The sequence below is a fragment of the Natator depressus genome, chromosome 3 (genome assembly GCF_965152275.1).
Source record: "Natator depressus isolate rNatDep1 chromosome 3, rNatDep2.hap1, whole genome shotgun sequence".
In the NCBI taxonomy this organism is placed as follows: domain Eukaryota; kingdom Metazoa; phylum Chordata; order Testudines; family Cheloniidae; genus Natator; species Natator depressus.
Window position 1 is genome coordinate 30,084,598 of NC_134236.1, and position 20,060 is coordinate 30,104,657.

Consider the following 20,060-nt stretch of genomic DNA (forward strand, 5'->3'; position numbering starts at 1 on the left):
TGGAGACGCTGGTCCGCATATCCTTTCTGTGGGACAACCATTATAGGGAAACATTACTCACAAAGTTGGTAGATCATAGCAGAGCTCAATTCTGTCCCCAGTTTAGTCAGTCAATGAGAATGTTGCCATTGACTTCAACAAGAACACATTCAAGCTTCAGAATTTGACTTTAAGTATGTTTTATTTTCTCAAAAACAAATCTTGAATATCCAAGCACAAGATTTACTATTAACTCATGCACTGGTTTCACTTAAATACTATATTATTTTTCTGTTTTTATTAGCATCATATCATAAATTGCACTTGCTCTATTGCAAAAATGATTTTAACTGAGACCCTCTGGGTAAATAACCACAGTTCCCTAGAAATTTGTCTCAGATAAACAATAAAGATAGCACATTCAGTTTTCTTCAGGTGACATTTCCAGTATAATTGTTGCTATTCTGTGCTTTATTGTTCAATTTCTAACTGCTAACATCTTGTAAACCCAGAATGATTTGGAAGATAAAACACTGAATTTTAGAGAAGCTAGAACACCAGGTTTTAAAAATACCATCGTAACGAGAGAGACAACAAAGGCTCCCAAACATTTACACTTGTGCGGGCAAGAAAAATACCTTTATTTCCCTCGGCTTCCCAAGACATGATCTGAAGCCTAGTCCTCCTGTCCCATCAGATCCCTTAGATTTCAGTGGAAAGTGTGCCTGAGCAAGGACTGCAGCCGTGTCCTTTGGGAAGCAGAGGGTAAAATAGTCCCTTTGTCTGCCAGCGGTATGTGGAGACAGACAGTATGCAATAAGTCGGAAAGATTTTACTTATCAGAGCCTTAGACAACCATTTGTCAGTACTTAACGGTATTGCTGGATGACTCATTCCCATTTCTAATACCTATAAATACAGGGCATGTGTAGGAACACACTGTCTACATTGATTTTAATCTGGTCTCTTTTTGTGCTGCCCACAAATAGCTTAAATGAACCCAATCAGATAAGCAGAGCAGAAAATGATTGCACAGTCACGTACGGTAGGCCTTGAAAAAGCTAAAGAGAATATACAGCACAGAAACACCGATGTCGCCAAGAATCACTCATCAAGGGTGATTCCAGTTAGCTCAGCTAGAACATGGCAAATCTCTGCCACGGAGCGGGTAGAAGTATTTTCTATCCCCAGGCTAAATAGTTCTCTTGTCTCCATGGGGAGGAAGAACTAGAAGGTCTGCTTAGTGGCAGATCCTTTGATGCACCTGTTCTTCTCCTCACCTTGCTCCCAAAGAGCTGAGCTCCATGCTAGAGAGGAGTGCATACCCCTACCATGCCCCCCTTAACCTTGTACCAGCAAAGATGGAGGCAGGTTTTGCCTCTCAGGAAGTATCCATATCTAATATTATAGCTGGACAAGAAATATGAGCGTTTTAGTTTAACATTTTTTCGCCATCCCAAAACAAGTCAAAAATTTTGAAATTTTTCATGAACCAATAATATAAAAATGATTAGTGTGCGCAAGATATTTCATTTAAATAATTTCAAAACATTTCATTTGGATTGCAACATTTTACAATTATGTATCCTTTTGTGCATACTTTAACAAAAATTCTAAATTAAGACGTTTTGAACAAATAAAACATTTTGTTTTGAAAGTGTCAAAACAGGACATTTTGATCATTTCAAAACTTTTTTCCCCCCAAATTTTTTCAAATCAAACAATTCACTGGAAATAACCCTCTCTCATTCAGTTTTGGTTTTGATGAACTGACATTTTCCAACTAAAAAAGTTTCATCAAAAAATTCCCTACCAGCTCTATCGAATATAGAGATGACGACATGCAGCTCTGCAAAAAAAAATGCACCCTCCATCACCATCAGTACCTCCACGCCTTGAAGAAGAAAAAAAGCAAATGGATGAAGAGTAACTGACTCAAATTTAATTCCAAAGTAGTGGGAGGAGGAGGAGTGAGATACATGCAGGAAGCTTCCCAAAACGCTAACTTAACCGTCAGTTGAGGACATTGAGACTGATTGTCATGTTAGTCTGCAAAGTCAGAGTAGTGTGTACGAGTCAGATGTCCAGTGCCTAATCCTCTTTTCAGTCACACTCATGTAAATCAGGAGTAACTCCATTAAAGCCAACAGTTACACATGTAAGCAGTGTAAGTGAGAGAAGATTCAAGACCACAAACTGCAACAAGGGTCAGAATTGACTATTGCCCTATCCACCTGACCAGGAGGCTGTCCCTCATTCTCTTTGATGAGGACCTTGCCATTGTGAGCCACGTCTTATCACCTCCAGACTACCCAACCACAGTTCACACTACCTGGAGGAGAAGAATGCAACTTGTAAAGCATGCAGCAGCTTGCACCTAAAAGTCCACCACTAGTGTACTTCTACAATGCTCCATGTACTCCCTGTTTGATTCTGACCTGCAGTAAAAATTCTGATCCCAGCCAGACCCTATTCAAATCAAGATGCCCACCCTGTAACTTCACTAAAGTTCCCCCCCCCACCCCGTCCAGGAATAGCCCTATCTTACAGCAGCTTTCGATAGGGATGGTGATAGATAAGAAGAGAGAAGGACCCAGAGAAAGAGAAAGGGAAGAGAAGGCAAAGGGAAGAAAATCCTGGAGATAGAAGGCAAAATTATCCCCTCCCATGGAATAACCCATTTTACAAGGGAAACATCCCTTAGAGTTCTTCATGGAGATGTCCTAGGAACAGTGAGGGGGTTTTATATGCTCACAGGAAAGCTACCCAAAGCCTAGCAGATCCTCCAAAATTCATGTGATTCCAAGGCCATCTGCATAAATGCTCTCTACCCCAGAGGTAGTTTTACCCCTGCCAACACTCCTGGCTCTCTGCCGCATGGCTCCATTGAGGCCACACTACCAGGGACCCCCTCTGACCAAGGTTCCCTGAGGAGGACAGGGGCTATCCTGCAGAAAAGTTACAGCTGGGGACTCTATTAATCTCTTCTTGCAAACTCATCCAAATCGGAGAGGGAGGAGGATGTGTACCTCCCCAAGCCAGCCCCACTGCTGTCCTGGCCTGTCCTCATGATATTCCTTAGCCCAGCATGGACCCTGCACTTCATGGAGAGTCCCCTGCAGGGTCTTAGGAGGTAGAGAGTGGTGCTAGAGAGAAGTGACAGCCCTATCTGACCCTCGCCAACTCAGCTTCTGCATGGAGGGGCTCAGATCTGCCCATAGAAGACTTTCTGCCCAGATCTCAGAAGGAAGGAAGGAGAGCGAGTCAGTGTGATCTGGGAGACAGAGGAGAAATCAAATAAGGATCTGCTTAAAGATAAATAAATGGGTGTGTAGGACACAGATACTGAAAGGATAATCACTTTGGAGATAGGTTAGAGAGAATATTAGTGAGAAAACTGGTGAAGATTTTAGAAGGAATTTTTATTAAGACAAAACATTATTTATTGTGTCTTCCTAAAGATGCAGCCTAAATAAAAATAAGCAAAAAGGCAAACATCTGTGGTTAAGTAATCTGTTTTCCTGATGCTAAATTATTGCTAGTGGCAAATATTTTCCTTTTTGTTGCAATGAAAGTTTAATTTTAATTAAATGATAAAATGTTGAAACACATTTTTGAAATAGGCTGCTAGAAGCCTTGCTTTCTCAGTAATTGTCATCTGGAGTAAGCCTCCAAAAGTTAAACAAATTATCTTACAAATGAGAATGATATTAACACGCCAGACTTCAACGGGTACAATTTAAAATCCACATTGTTTATTGAAAATCCATTGCTTACAGCCCCCCTAGTTTATTAAAAATAAAAAAAATTCCTCTGATTTGCATCTGTTGTATTTTTTCTTCTTGTGGAGCTAAAATCTGGTTCTCCACCCACAGTGCAGCTGCTAACTCCTGGTTATTTTAAAAAGATATTTAATAAAAAAAAAACCCAGATACTGAAGAGGGAGTGAAGAGTTATTGCAATCAAACATCTGGATTCTCCCCAAAACGCACACTTTTTCTAGGGCTTTGGAAGATATTCTGACTTGAGGAAAAAGCTTAACTTTCCACTGAGCAATACTTGATAGAGTCAGAGGATTCATTTTGCATGTTGAAACATGCCCACTCCATTCACATGAACAACTTGTTGCATCTTTAAAAGACTGTGTAAAAGGGTAGGATTTATGTATTTACAGTAGCTGTCGAAACTAGACTGAGGCCAAACCTATAATAGGTGTAATGTGGTTTAGCTTAGAACCTCCTTAAAGACAGGGGATTTCCTCTTTAGTTTTGTGAATATTACAAAAAGCACTAACTGAAAAATTAGGCAGGGGAGGGGAGTTATAGATCCAGTACTTATCATAGCTGCAATGTGAATATGTGCTTACCTGCATTGTTAAAGGTGGGGAACTAAATGATTCATGAGGATTTGTCATGTGATCCTTCTCTGGAAGAGAAATTCAAAACAGGGCTTATGTGGGACTGAAGTGATGTGCTGGAACTGTGAATGGGGATGAATTTCACCTTAGGCCCCTGGTTCACATCTGGCCTTGAAATGGTAGTGAGTGGAAGCTGTAACCATCTGAGCGATGTTAATGACCTCTGTGTTTGAGTTGTTGATGTTCTCATTCTAATTGCTAATGGACACATGCTCTTATCTGAAAGGTATTATAGCATGATTCTATTTATTAATTAGTCTTTAATCTAACAATGTTGATTATAAATGTGTGTGTGGGGGGGGTAGATCACAGTGGATAAAAAAAAGACAATTTTAAATTGTTGACTATGTCTATTTCCCCAGTGCAAAAGGAAGAGATGAAAAGAAGAATCAGGTTAGACAGGGTCTTTGGAAACCTGCATTGCAGCATGATGAGTTAGCTAGCTAGCTAAACACTTCTAATACCTGTGTACTGCTAGCCACTTTAAATGAAGCATGAAACAGAATACAGACAGGCATGAAGAAAGTGGAACAGAATGAAAAGAGCAAAGCATGGGGATACAATTGTGGCATCAAAAATGAAGAAACAACAAATGGGTAAAGGAAGAAACAGAGAGAAGGACATTTTGGAGGTCATGGATAAGCTGAAGTAGTGTTGGCCATGTTTAAAGCTAAGAGACTATAAATATTTTAACAGAGGGCAAAATCCTGGCCTAATTTACATCCTGTGTAACCCCACGGTACCAGAATCTATATTTTCTTAATCTGGTGTAGATCTACTGACTCCACTGGAGTGAATCTTGGTAGACATAAAAGTGTGAGTGAGTCAAGAATCGGACATACTGACTTCAATAAGGTCACTTGGGGCATGAATCGGCAGAATTTGGCACAGAGCATGGAAGCCTAGGGAATGTTGAAGAGGAGACAATGAAGGAGAAAACATGAAATACTTTAATTCTTGTAAAGGAAGATCAGGAGTCCTCTGCTGTTATAAACACAAAAATAGGAATGAGAGTTTAGTTATGCTGACAACAAAAATAATGCAAAAAAGAGAAACTGCTAAATATAATCCTACCACAGGAGAGAAACAGATGAAGACCAACTGAAATAAAAGAAATATAAAATGGTTTCTTTCCTTGGGGTAATGTATGTGGCTTTTTGAGACGCTATACACTTTGCAGTGTGATTTAATTAGATGAATAGCTCTGTATTATCCAACCACATAATCACATTAGAATTTGACTTATTTATTTTTAACCACAATCAAGAGCTAATAGAGGGTCAAGGAGTTATCTAACTTTGGTTCTCTATTTCTCTTTGAAGAGTTTGGAGTCATTTTAAAACAGGGAATGGATTTTTTTTGTTTGTTCAAAAGCAAAACTCCCAAAGCTAATAAAACTGAAATTGAGTTGTAGATACTCATTTATTTGCTCAGGATTGTATGTAATATAAATTAGTATTTAATGCCAGATATATATATATTTTAACTATTTTCAGCTGTTTTCAGATATATGAGCTGAAACCTAGTTTACATTGGTCTGTGGAATATTTTAATAATGTGCAGTATGAACATTAATTTAAATGATTTGACTTGTCACCAATCAACAGGAAATATTCTGATAATACTTTCAAGACTTTCATGCTTATGATTTTAACTCTAGATCCTCTTCTCTATCCACATATGACCAATCCTCTTTATTAATCCATCTGTGCTCTTGGCCTTAATGATATCATACTGCAGTGAGTTCTGCAGGCTATTTGGGCAGTGTGTAAAAAAAAAAAAAAAAAAAAGAAATTCCTTCTATTAGTTTTTAATTTGCTTTCAATGTCCTTGGATGTCCTCTTATTCTTGTACTGAGAGAAAAGGTGAAAATCACCCCATCTGCCTTCTCTGGATCATTAATTGTTTTGTATCTCTTATGTCCCGTATTATTTATTTTCTCTCTAATGTAAATCCCATTTTCAGTCAGTTTTAATGATGTTTTTCTGTGCCTCTAATCATTCTTGTTGCCTCCTTCTGCACCCTGTATATTTTTGCTATATCCTTTCTGAGACAGGGTAATCAGAACTGAAGACAATAGTTCAGTGAGGTCATATCATTGACTTATACATTGGCATAATATTTTCAGTATTATTCCATTCCTTATGCATCTTGGTTGCTTTTTTCACCTCGGCTGCAGATTGAATATAGGTCTTAACTGATTGCACAGTAATACACAGATCTTTTTCTTTTAATACAGGATGAAGATATATCCTAGTGGTCAGGGTCCTGGCCTAGAACACAGGAGACTAGGGTTCAATTCCTAGCACTGCTCCTACTTTGCTGTATGACTTCAGGCAAGTCACTTCTCTTCTTGTACTTCAGTTTCCCCATCTGTAAAATAGAGATAATATTGAACTGCTTTGTGATTGATGAATGAAAATCACCATGTAATCACCTAGGTATTATTATTCCTGAGTTGTTCCATTCAATTTAGAATACAGTAAAGTGTACAAGTAGTTTAGTTCTGGGCTATTATTGTTATAGATAATTGTAACTAAACATACAGTAGTGAAAGGTGCAACATAAATGTAACTACTTTTTGACCATTTCCTTGTAATTACTAGATCACCAGACTGAAATAGGAAGTTATATTACAGATGTTTGCTTCAAGATGGTTTGCTTACTGTATATTTTTGGTCTTAACTACAACTGCTATATATAACCAATCTGGTAAGACAGTGCACATTCTTTAGCTAACTGCAGTTCATCAGTAAAGCACACTTTCTATTTAAGCATAGGGTATTATCAAAGAGTCTAGGGATTTTTGCAGTGCAGGGTGAAGTGTTGAATCTTCATGCACAGTAAAGATAGCATGTAACACTTCTATCGGAGTATGGGAAGGACTGAAGTCACAGATGACTCACTCACTGTAAGGGCTTTTTGCCTTTTTTTTCTCCCTCCCCCCAGGAAAGCCAGTTTGGCAGACGAGGGAAAGCTGGAAGCTTTTAGTTCTCCCTGATAGCCTAACGAAATACCTAGTACAGATGCAGGGAGCTGGCTTAAAAGCATGGTGTCTGATAAGAGGAGATACTGAGAACAAAAAAAAAAGTGGTACTTGCTGTGTGGAAACAGAAGTAAGGTTAGAAGGAGGCGTTTGTAGCTCCAAACAGGCTGCACAGGAACGAAGGAGAGAGTGTAAGGTGGAAAAGGAAAATTGCTCTGTTTGCTATAGTTTGAGAAGAAAAACTGGAGCAGCGGATGTGTTCAAAAATGAAAAGTCTCAGTTCATAGTCAATTTCATGCTTTGTTCATCTCACAAGGAAAAGTACTGAAGCACCTGCATAACTAAGTAGTCCCATTAAAGGCAATGGGGATGCTCACAGGTACTCATTGACTTCAGTTGGACTACACACCTGCTTTAAATTATGCACATGCTTAAATGCTTTCCTGGAGCAAGGCCCACATTCTACACCTCTAGTCCTAGGCTTCCCATTAGGTTATGCAAATAACTTTCTTGATGAATGATTAAGTCAAAGTGATTACAGCTTCTATTATATAAATCATTTCACTGGTATATCTCCTTTCCTGTCTGTCCTATACAATTGTGTAGGCTTATTCAAAATAAACTAAGTCAGCAAAACCTGCTAGGATTGAATCCCATCATAGAGGTCAAGAGGGGCTGCTCGTCCTGACATACTTTGAAGAGCAGGGAGGTGTACAAAGCACATGAGAATTTCTTAAACAGAAGAGGGCTAAACAGACTACACCCACCCAACTAAACTGTCTTCATTCCTTAATGCTATTACTTGCAGTGACTGCTCCCTGTAATTACTATTAACACCAGCAGGGAGCCAGTAGCAGGAGATAGAGACAGATACATTACCCTCCCCCCCGCCCCGCTTTAATGTATTTGACATCCTGGAGAAAATGACTATTTCACAGTCCAGCGAGACACTCTTAGTGGGAGGATAAGAACTGCAAAAAAAGAAAAAAGACAGTTGTTCTGTTTTCTATACTAAGCATTCCAAACCTCCCGTTAACTCCCGCAGTATTTTTAAATATATCTGTGTTTTAAATAAACTGTAAGAAAAAAAATGTTTGCTCTAACACAATATTGTTTGAAATCATGCAGCTGGATCTCTGGCTGTACCATTGTTCAAACTCCCACCCTCCATGCAATCATTTATAGAGACACCTCTTGTAAAAAAAAAAAGGAGGTAGAGGGACTAAGGGGTGGGGGATTCTGATACTTGTTTAAGTCTATTTGTGTTTCTCTGCTAACGTTGAAGAGACAACAATGGTCTTTATGTTGAAATCTGTGCAGGAGGGACCATGGACTAAGTAACATGGGTGTTTTTGTAGGTCAGAGGCTATGTTTTACTTATTAAGAATGCTTGGTGTTTTTCCATGTATAGATCTCAAGAGCATTTAAAAGGAAGGCAAGTCTAATTATTCCCATTTTATTGACAGGGAAACTGAAGCACAGGTGAAATGACTTGCCAAAGATCACACAGCAAAGCTGAGAATAGAGCCTGGGGTAAAATCCTTGCTCCACTGAAGTCAATGGGACTTCTACCATTGACTTCAGTGGGGCCAGGATTTTACCCCATGTCTCCCCAGTTCCCTCTCCAGTGTACGAGAGGAACTCCCTTACTTTGTGTCTTGCAAATAGGCTAGGTTGAGGAAAACCCCATCAGGATTAGCCAACAACATGGCAGCAAAAACACAGACATGATCAAACATATTGCTGAGGACTGGGTGAAATCCTGAACAGGAAACAGAAAACATACTTAACTTGTGCAATCAAACATGTTTCTAAAACAAAACATAGCAAAAAGCCTTCCAGAATAAATTGTCTATCAGAAGGTTGCCTGAACCAACTGCTAGAAAATATCTTTATTGTCCAAACTCATCCTTAGTGACAACTATTACTGCAACATATATGATCTGATCTGCTTGCTTGTGATGGGCAAAAAGACTACATTAAGAATCAAAGACTGTTTCATATACTTACACCATGTCTTATCCAGGGAAAAAATTGCTTTTCACAGGTGGCTCCTAAGTCTAATTCTTCACAGTGACAGTTGATTTAGTTGTTTCGTTTGTTTTAAAAGCCCAACTGTGCAAACTGTAAATCATTACACAAAAAGAAATGGTGTGTTAGCTGTATTAGACAGTTATTTGTTTATAAAGCACCTTCATTTACAGCTGAGTTTCCTACTGCATTCAAAAAAAAAAAAAAAAAAAAGACCAAAGCTACTCATAAAGCTGAGTCAGAGACTGTAAAAACATGAGCTTGCAGAGTTATGCTGAGATGGACCCAGAGAGATGGCTGTGACATTTAGTGGCTGCAATACCACTGGAACAGTAACTCCTCCAGAGGAAGTGGTAATGTGCTTACTCAAATTTTCTACCCTCCCTCAGGTTCCTGCATTGACAATCTGAAAGTCTTCAGCAGGCCTAAATCTGGAGACAGTAATGCTCCCCCACGTCCTTACTCAGGAAGCTTTAAATTACAAAGGATGGGTCACTTAAATTACTAGTCATTCAGTTCCCTGCTTCAACTATCAGTAAATGGCTGTGATAAAATATGGATGCTGCGATAATAATTGTGTTACCTTGACATATCTGCAGCTACTGCCTCACATACAGTATATTTGGTAAAAGGTTTTAGAAGCACAAATATTTATAGATCCTTGCAAGCACTAATTTAGGTACTGATCCAATGTTCAGGCATTGATCAAACTGACCACAACGCTTTCCCCAGAGGAAAAACAATTGCCCACTGTACTCACCCTGGCAAAATGTGTTAGTGAATAAGCAACAAGAGGTAGAAACAAGTTTGGTAGTTCCCACAAGGCGATTCAGAGAGTTCTAATGCTTATGTAGGTGATTCTAGTTTCTACTGCCCTTTTTAATGAAAATGAGCCACATAACAAGTATACTTTCTATTGAGTAATGAATATAGATAAGCCCAACACAAACCTTGGATCCAACCCCTGAATTCTGGGAATCCCAAAAAGTTAACCACCCAAACATACTTAGCTTGTGCAATCAAACATTTTTCTAAAAGAAAACATCTAAGATCACCATCACCATTATTATAAACCTTTATATTACGGTAGCATCCAAAGTTCCCAACCAGGGAATGATTAGCTCCCCACTCTAGGAATTAGAAATCACAATTCTTTATCCAAACATCCCTGAATTTTTGAGGTAGTTGGGGGAGGGGCAGGTTCACTATTTATATCTGAATTTTGCTGAATGGTTGCATCCCTAATAATAATTTAGTCCTGTTCCAGTTCACATGTATAGAGTGTTATCCTTCCCTCTGCTGGGTCACAGCTTTTAATAGTAATACTTCCAAGCTCTTACATAATACTAACACTTTTCATCCTTTGAACTCCCTGGGCTTTACAAGAGAAGGTAAGTGTCATTCTCCCTGTTTTACAGATGGAGGAACTCAGGTACAGACAGAAAGCAGAATGGACTTGCCCAAGGTCAGCCAGCAGGCCAAAGCTGAGGGTCCCACAAGTGTTATTATTCTAATGGCACATTCACTGAACCTTAGTCCAGTGCCTTGTCTCCCTTTTAGATGAATTCTCATTATTTACTCTAAGTAAAGGCATACCATGAGGGCTGAGCAAGCATACTATGCATCAGTGAAATTTCAACCAGTGAGTTACTGCCCGCTCAGAAGTTAACCAAGGGTTAACCAAGGGTAACTGGGGGTCACATGGAGGTGTTGGCTCCCCCATGCCAGAAGAGTTTTCATCTGGCCAGATCTAGCTCCTTTCAAAACATGTTGATGTGAACCAGACTAAATAATTATCAACCTGTGCATTGAAAACATGGCCAAAAAACATTCTGTCACCATTGCTCTGACACCTGGCTATTGCTTTATCAATTTTTGGATTATCATACTGAGCCAACTACTTGGTTATTGCTTTATCACAGCTGGGGGAAAAAAAATCATGATTTCTCAAACAAAAACAAAAAAAGTTACCCAAAAAAATTGGAACAAAAATAATTAGAGGAAAATGCAAAAGTCCTGCTGATATATTAGCAGATAGGAGCTGACTTTTTCCACGTCCGATAAAAACAAACAGTTAATCCATATATACAAATAGTTAACATGCATGGTTTCTGTAGAACAGGAAGAAGTCAAAGATGAATGGTCTCTTGCTTCATTACCAAATATTCTGGATAAGGCAGGAAGAAAAGTCCTAATCTAATTGTGCAATGGAGTCTGATGCCAATAATTGTATACCCAATATGATAGCTAAATTACTGGGATTTATCTGTTTCATCCAAAAGATTAGATTAGTAATGTTTTCAGCTAGGAAATATTTCTTTTAACTTCTATGTTGTTGCTCAGTCATCTCTATCAGCAGTTTTAGAGAGGTTTAGACTAGTTGGTTGGCTAAACTAGTTCTTACAAGGGCAGATTTCCTGTGTTGTTCCCCTCTCTTTCCACTGCTCAGGCAGCGCAAAGAGAGTATAAACCAAGTCCTCTGTGATTATAAATGTGTCCTTCACCTCCCCCTCACAGCACCCACACAAACTTTAATGGGACTACCCCATGCTTACAGTTACAACATACACACACACACACTAACTACAGACAAAACCGAGCGTTCAAAAATCATGAGATTGGCTTAAATCATGAGCTGTTAAGGAATTCATTTGGGCTTCTTTTTATTTGCCTTCTGGTGTTTGAGCCTTTGGGAATCAAGTTTTCTAGATTTTCTCTGCAACCATGAGAGCTAGAAACGAACTTTTTTTTTTTTTTTAAGCGGAGACTCTCACATCAATACGTGACTCCAGGAGCTGGGGCTTTATGGCATGTACCAAATATCGCAAGATTCACAATAAAAATCACAGACGCTGGCTACACTGCACATGTGCTTAAGTGCGATGTTGGATCAAGCCCTAAATCGGAAATATATGTATGATACAATACCATGTCCTAGAGTGCTGATGAAGGGCTCAGTCCTGCACGGCTCATCAACCTCCTATCCTATTGACTTCAATAGGAGTTGAAGGTATTCAGTACCTCATATGACCCAGATAATCATCAATTTATAGGGTGAAATCCTGGTCCTATTGAAGTCAGCGAGATTTTTGCCCTTAACATCAATGGGGCCAGGATTTCATGCCTAACTGCTCAACAGCACTCTCAGTTATTTATATTTATCGAATATGAAAAAGAAAAAACCCCAACCATTTGCCCATTGCCTGCTCAGATGTCTGAAGGGGTGAAAGTGTCTCAGAGTCACTTCTCTTTTTTAAATGGATAGAATCTTAAAGGGGGGAAAAAAACACACAAGAGAAACCCCATGACAGCAGTGCTCTGAGCTGAGCTCCAGCCTGCGCACTGATCTCTGCACAGCAATTGTTAGCTCCACTGCCCGAGCTCCATGAGCCCAAGTCAATTGACCTGGGCTCTAAGACTTGGTTCTGTGGGAGAAGGGAGGTCGTTGAAGTGTAGCTGTACCCTCAGCGAAGTGACCAGATTTACAAAAGTGCTCAGAATCTGCATCTCCCATTGAGAAAGTCCAACCTATAGAGAATAATTAGAATATTCTTTGCATTCACCCTACGATTTCAGTTTGTTGGTTCTCACAGGTTGTTTTCTTCTTTAATTTACTTCACACTAAGTGCCCGTCTTGCTGCCAACCACTTTTGCCTTGCTATACTCATTACTTTACAGTAACACTGCAGTCATTTTAACATTTAGCACGGTATATATGTAAACTTTATGCAAAAGAGTAAAATATTCTAGGGAAAACTGCATAAATATATATCCCTAAACTGAGTAAAATCCCTAGGGCATAAACAGTACAGTCTATTGTATTCAAGTTAATATTCTTTTTAGAGGGACATTGTGGCCCTAAAAACACTTGTATTTTACAAAAGAAAAGAAAGCATGTGATACTGTGATAGCTACAGTACACTGCCCTTTGGAAAATAGTTTGGGAGTTTTTTTCTTCAAAAGCTATTTTTTAAACGGTAATAGCAACTTCCTCAAATGCATGTTTATCGCACAAGAGAGATTTTTAAATGCAATTTTAAAATCTCTCTACATTAGATTATGATGATCAGATTCTTATGCACATGGTTTATATTCAGTGTAAGGTTAGGAGTAGCATATATGTATGCAATATGCCAAAGATACTTTCTCTGAAGGCTATTACAGCTTCCCTTGACTTTTCACCTACTGTATAATAGTCTCTAAAGGAAATTGCCTCATGAATCCTGGACTGACAAGAGCTTCTGCTTCTTCAGTGAAAGTCCCTGCTGCTACAATTGACACTTTAGAGCAGAATTTTGTGCCTGGTACAGTATTGAAGTTTGAATGACCCCACTTCAAGAAAAAGTATCCTGTATTTCCAAGAATCACATCATACTGGCCACAGTAATGAGCTGTAATGTTACACTCTAAGGTCCCAATCCTGCAAAGATTTATGCATCTGCTTAACTTTATACACTGAGTAGTCCCTTTAATCTCATTGGGATTACTTACCATCTGTAAAGTAAAGCGCATGAGTAAATCTTTGCAGCATCAGGGCCTAAAACCCTAACCCCGAAAGCTATTTACTCTTGTGAGGTGGCCCAGTATGTATGTAAATCCGTTCTTTGTGTATTCACAGTAATCCCCGATAACTTCCACAATACAAGTATGTTTTTATTACTTCCAGATCCCACAGTGAGATTGTAGGGTTGGCAATTAGAAAAAAAATTAAAAACATATTTTACTTATAAACTAAGCATATTTAATATGGAGACAGAAACATGGAAGCCCATAATTCCATTTTTTTCAGTTTACATCCAGAGCCACTTCTGAACACTCTTTGCCCTTTCTTCCACTCGCATGCAATTCTCCCACCTTGGGCACAGGAAGAAGGATGGGTTAACCATCAGTTTGGGTCACTTCCAGACCTGGGAAAAGACTTCAGAGTTTTATACTCTCATTAATACTTATTCATTAAACAGGACTATATGCTTGGTAACATGAAGGACAGAAATATAAAGATAGTCCTTGCCTTGTAGCATTTATGGACATATAGAAGACAAGATGCACTACAAAATTCAGAGGCGCTTTGGAATTATGAACTACTTGGAGACATTCTATATATAATTATGGCCTCTGTCATAGTTAGTGTGCATAAACTGTTCTGTCACAAAAGAATCACCACCATAAACCCTACTTTCCCGTATCATTAAGATGCTATCAAAAAAACAGAATCACATGATCCTGAAAGCACAAGGACATGACCTAAATAATAGTTACTCAACTTCCTGTGCAGGTTCAAAACAAAAGCAGCTTGGAGACAGTCTCCTGAAGGCAGAGAGAAAGGACTGCACTTTTATAGGAAGTCTCTCAGATGAATGGTACATAATTCTAGTTTCAGGCTGATTAAGTGAATTGTCGAGGGCTTGTTAAGAGGGTATCCAAGCAATGCATGCTCAGGACTGCATTGCTGTAAAACTAAGAATATGTCCATATGGTCTCTCTCTCATCTCAACATAACATTTATATTGTGTCACAATGGCTTGCAAAGACATGAGACTAGGAAGAAACATTTTGTAAACCTGGTGTAGTAAAGATTTGGGAAGTTTGCCATAGAACAGATTCAGTCCAACCTTTCTTTTGTCACTCCTTCCCTGCCCTCCCAACACTCTTTTGCTTTCTATCCTGAAGCTCTAATTTGAAAGAAAAAACAATTTGCTTGGCAAAGTGTATTTCTTGGATTCATTTTTATAAATTCTAGTCATGGAACTACTCATTTGAGGAATAAGTACATTCTAAGACTGGTTGAAAAAGTTACTTTTCCCCCTTTTTCCACCACAAAAAAAAAAATGATTTTGACCAGTTCTAATATATTCAGTGTAAATAAATTATAGTTAAGAAACTGAGTTACAGATATAAACTCAGTTAGTGCAAGTTAAATTTCATTGTATCCATCAAAAAATAGCCATGCATCACCTATTTTCCTGTATGTTACCTGCATGAAGATCATTAATACAGAACATTGAGTTTGTGGGCAATTGTAGTCAATGGAGTTTATGCCACTTTACACCCCCTGAGGATCTGGCCCAAAGCCTAATTGCAAATGTAGGGGAAGTGACTTTTTGAATGACATATAGCATGACTATCATGGTTTATGGAGATTACAAAACCAGTCAATCCCACGTAATACATAATCCAGCTCTCATTTGGCCAGACTGTGAAGTCTTTATTCACATTAGTGAGCAATTATTCATGCACAGTCACAATGACTTCCGTATGGCTATTTGCATTGGTGATTAGGAGTGAGTAAAGGTTTCATAATGTGGTTCACTGAAATTTGTGGGTAAAACTCCCACTGATTTAAGAGGGAGCTGCAGCAGGCAGTAAAACAGTCTGACCTTAGGCAGATATCCATGCAACCATATCTATTCTCTTCTATGTGGGTTTTTATACCATGATCAGCACTGTAATATCTGACTGCTTTCCAATAAGCCAGGTGACTGCACATCTGCCACATGTTGCAAGTTCTCTCCCCAGAAAGCAGCATATGCCCTGGAGTGTCTTGTGTTGGTAGGGATTTTTATCATTAAATAAATATATCTGTGGCTATGTGTTTCTACTGCAGAAGGCAAGGTCAAAGACATATGCCTTGCACTTCGAGTGGAAAGTGGTGTGGTTTAAGATCGTCCTTAGTTCTTGGGGGAGTTCATTCCACAGTGCGGGACGGCCCTTGGAGAAGGTATTGTCTCTGGCATGAACAAGCTTTACTCTTACTGTTGATACAAAATACATTTGTTAGTCTCTAAAGTGCCACAAGTACTCCTTTTCTTTTTGTGGATACGGACTAACACGACTGCTACTCTGAAACCTGTCTTACTGTTGAGAGTTCCATTGCATGGATATAACTCAGAACAGAATGTGTCTCTGGAGGCCAAAATACTATGGGTGGGATTTTCAAAAGCTCTTAAGTGAGAGGAAGAAAGGGACACCTCATGTGTTTTAATGCCATTAGTATTTCTACTTGATGCATTTGCTATGATCCCCTGGCTGGCTGTCAGGTCATTTGGGGCCCGATTCAAAGCCTACTAAAGTTAATGAAAGTCTTGGATGAGGTTTTTAAGACACTAAGGGTATGTCTACATTGCAAAAAAAACCACAGCACCGAGTATCAGAGCCCAGCTCAGTTGACATGCACTCAAAATAGTAGCGTAGGTGGTCCTGCTCAGACTGGATCTTGAGCTCTGAGACCCTCCCACTTCAAATGTTTACACTGTTATTTTAGCCCTGTGAGCCTGAGTTATATGACCTGGGCTCAGAAACATAATGCCATGGGCTTTTCACAGAGTTTCCCTACAGTGCAAAGAATCAATGTATATTAAATCCCCCTATCCAGCAAAGAACCTAAGTATATAATTAAGCTGAAGCATGCAAAGAGACCCCTGGAAGTCACATGACTACTCACATTAAAGCTTAAACACTTCCTTATATGCTTTGCTCATTCAGGGTCTAAGATTCCAACTACACTGCTGCAGGGATGGAGTTGCCTTTACATGCAATGCAATATTGCATATATTTGAAGATTTGTCTGTTGCAGAATACAGCACCAGTGCCACAGCAACAGGAGACATAGCGGGCTACCAATGGGTAACTTTACTTTCTGTCTTTTGGTAATGACTAGAAAAAAATTAGGTCATACTCAGAGCAACAGACAGTGTTAATCCATCACTGTATTCATTTGTGTTGTAGCCAGTGGTGAGAAATGTGCATGCATTGCTCACCAACTGCCCTGCATACACCATTCTAAGAAAGAGGCTGGAAGAAGCACACTGCAGTGAAGCCTTTTTAATAATTCCCAAGGAATTACTGCTTTGAGATGACCATTATTTTTTCATGAATAGGATTATAAATACGTAATGGGACATAAATATTTTTAATTTAGACTAATAAAAAATTTAATCATATAAAAGATTCATCATATTGACTAAAAATAATTTGGCCTCAAAAAGCAACATACACGCCAACTGTTCATCCAATCAGGAAAACAGAGCTCAGCAAAGACCACAAAAAGTGTTGTACAAGTATTTACACAGATCTTAAAATGTATTTGTTTTGGATGCATTTACATGGACATGTTTGTTTTACATGAGCATTTGGGTCTTACTTGCACAAATGCTCACGGAAAACAAATTTTAAGTACAGGTATTAGCACTGAAAAATTGTATATTTTATATGGAATGGGGTGCTTCTAGGCACAGTACAACAGGCTCCAAAAAAAAACCCTTGCACAAAGGCAGTTAGAGTTTTAAGAGGATCCAACTGTACCCTAGTCAGTTATGGGCCCCACATGTACAAGCAATTACTTTCTGGGGATGTGTCTAGAGCGTAGACTTGGTACCTCACCAATAAACCTTGCAGTGGCCTATGCTTTCTAGGAATTATGCTGCAGGCAAAGCTTATGTTGCTTAGAAAATAAAAGGTCTGAAGTTTTTTTTCAAATCAATTTATTTTTCTACTCAGGTACCCCACCCTGAGAAATTTGATGCCTCAGTGATTTCTCCCTACTTTTTTCTTGTTTGCAGAAGTTATCCGCAATGGAAGCAATCCCACAGGACTAAGTGTGACCAACCACAATCAACCAGCATGGCTCAGATTTTGAATGCAAGTACTCATAGCAATTTGTTTTCACGCTATAGAAGGCATCGTGGTAAACGAACGTATCAAGCAAATACAAATAAGTGTGTGAAAATTGCAATCAGCCTGAAGACATTCCATGAGCAAACAGTTTTGTTAAGTGTGTTACTCCTTGTGAGAATTATTCACTCGTCTCTAATAATTTCTATTTTAATTTTTTTTCATTGTTTTCAATTTTAATACCTCTAAGAGAGTTTGTGAAGCCAGAACAGTTGAATGAAGGTAGCTAAAGGCTCCCTCCCCTACATAAATCAGAGTCAAGGAAAATGTCTGTTGAGTGTTCTGAGCAGCAGTACCTTTTACCTCTTGTTAAAGAGTGCTGGTTGTTGTCTCTCACACTCACACACAGCTGGCCTATGGGCACTAGCAGGTGCACAGAGGAGATTAAGGATGGCTGGTCAGATGCTGCAAGGGGTGTGTCAAGAATATGGCAGGGAAGTGGCCAAAGTGCATTACATTCCTGTAATCCACAGCTGGTGAACAGTCCCTTACAGGCCATTGACAGCTGGTGCATGTTATAGAGCCCCAGCTCTCTAAACAGGTCACATGGCCAGGCCAGGAACTGGGGAGCTGTAGTCTGCTCCCTGACAGCACCCTCACGCTCTGGAAGAGGGACACAGCAGCATAGCTAGCCCTGAGCATGGAGCTTTGGGTGCTGTACAAAAGGAAGGAGAAGGATAGTCTAGTGGTTCAGGAGCTAGCTGAAGACTTACATTCAATTCCTGTTCTGCCATTGGCCTGTGTGTGATATTAGGGGAGTCACTTAGTCCTTCGGTACCTCACTTCCTCATGGGTGAAATAGGGATAATAGCCGTGAGGAGTACATTTAATATTGGGAGGTTGTAGCCACCCCAACACAATTTCTCCTGGCTGGCTTTGGCACTGTGTGGCAATTTTTGCCTGTTTCCCCCACTGTCATTTGGCCTACTCCAGCCAGAGTGGCATCCTGACCTTCTGGCCAGACCACTTTATAGATTCCAGCCCCTTCCAGACTTTTATCACAGTGCAATCAAAATATCAAACCTTCAACCCAGGCAGGCTCAATAGGCCACCTCTTACAGAAACTTCAACTGCTATGGTTTCCCCCTTCAGTGCCTCATTCCAGGCTCTCCAAAAACCCCACTGCTCAAGGCTAGCACATTCCTGCCCTCGCTAAGGTGTTCAGGCAGACAGCAGTTTACTAGGGGGTCCTACCTCAAGCAGGCTTCTAGCTCACCCAGAAGAAGCTGCTTTGCTTTGCTCTCCTTCTCAGTCCTCTTCTAGGCTGCTTCCCAGACAGAGGGAATCGAATCGAATCGAATCGAATCGAATCCTATCCTATCCTATCCTATCCTATCCTCAACAGACTTCACCCAGCTTCCCCTGTCTAGGCTTTATTACTAATTAGCCTCAGCCTATCCTCTATGTGCAAGTAGGCAGGTTAATTGGCCACTTAGGCCCAGATTAACCCTTTTATTGTGGGGGTGGGGTGGGGGAAGTAAATAGCCCATCACACAGATGCTCAGACACAATGGTAATAGAGATCTGTGTTGGGGTGTACTCCCTGTACTGGCCCTGAGAGGGTAAATTAGGCCCACTTAACTGCCCAGGCTGCACCTGAAGGAGGAGAAAAGGAGCAGGGATGTATTAACTAGACATGAGGCTCAGCTGGGCAGGGTCAGGTGGGGCCTATATAAGCAGGGAAAGGATACTTATTTGAAGTTTTTGTTTTGCCCCAAATTCTGGGAAGCGGGTGGTGGAAGTTATAGCCCCCTGGAAAAGGGAAACCTGTATGGTGACCCTGCTGGAGAACTGGGTCATTAAAAGAAAGCTGTAATTCCTGAAGTGAGAGGGATCACAGGATGAGAGAGCAGTAAGAGACATACCCCCAGAGGAGGGGGCAATGCCTGGCCAAAGCTAACCCGAGGACTGCCAGGAGGAGACACCACCAGTGGTGAGTGGACCCTATGATAGGGCCATAAGAGTAACTTAGGCGGG

The 20,060-nt window shown here is 39.8% G+C and overlaps 1 long non-coding RNA gene across 1 annotated transcript; it reads left to right on the forward strand.

The window, feature by feature from the left end:
* Positions 1–5,511: 5,511 nt before the first annotated feature.
* LOC141983796 (uncharacterized) lies at positions 5,512–18,834 on the forward strand. The gene is made up of 4 exons (XR_012638513.1): positions 5,512–5,536; positions 6,636–6,732; positions 16,896–17,036; positions 17,972–18,834. It is a non-coding gene; the product is annotated as an uncharacterized LOC141983796 (long non-coding RNA).
* Positions 18,835–20,060: the final 1,226 nt, after the last annotated feature.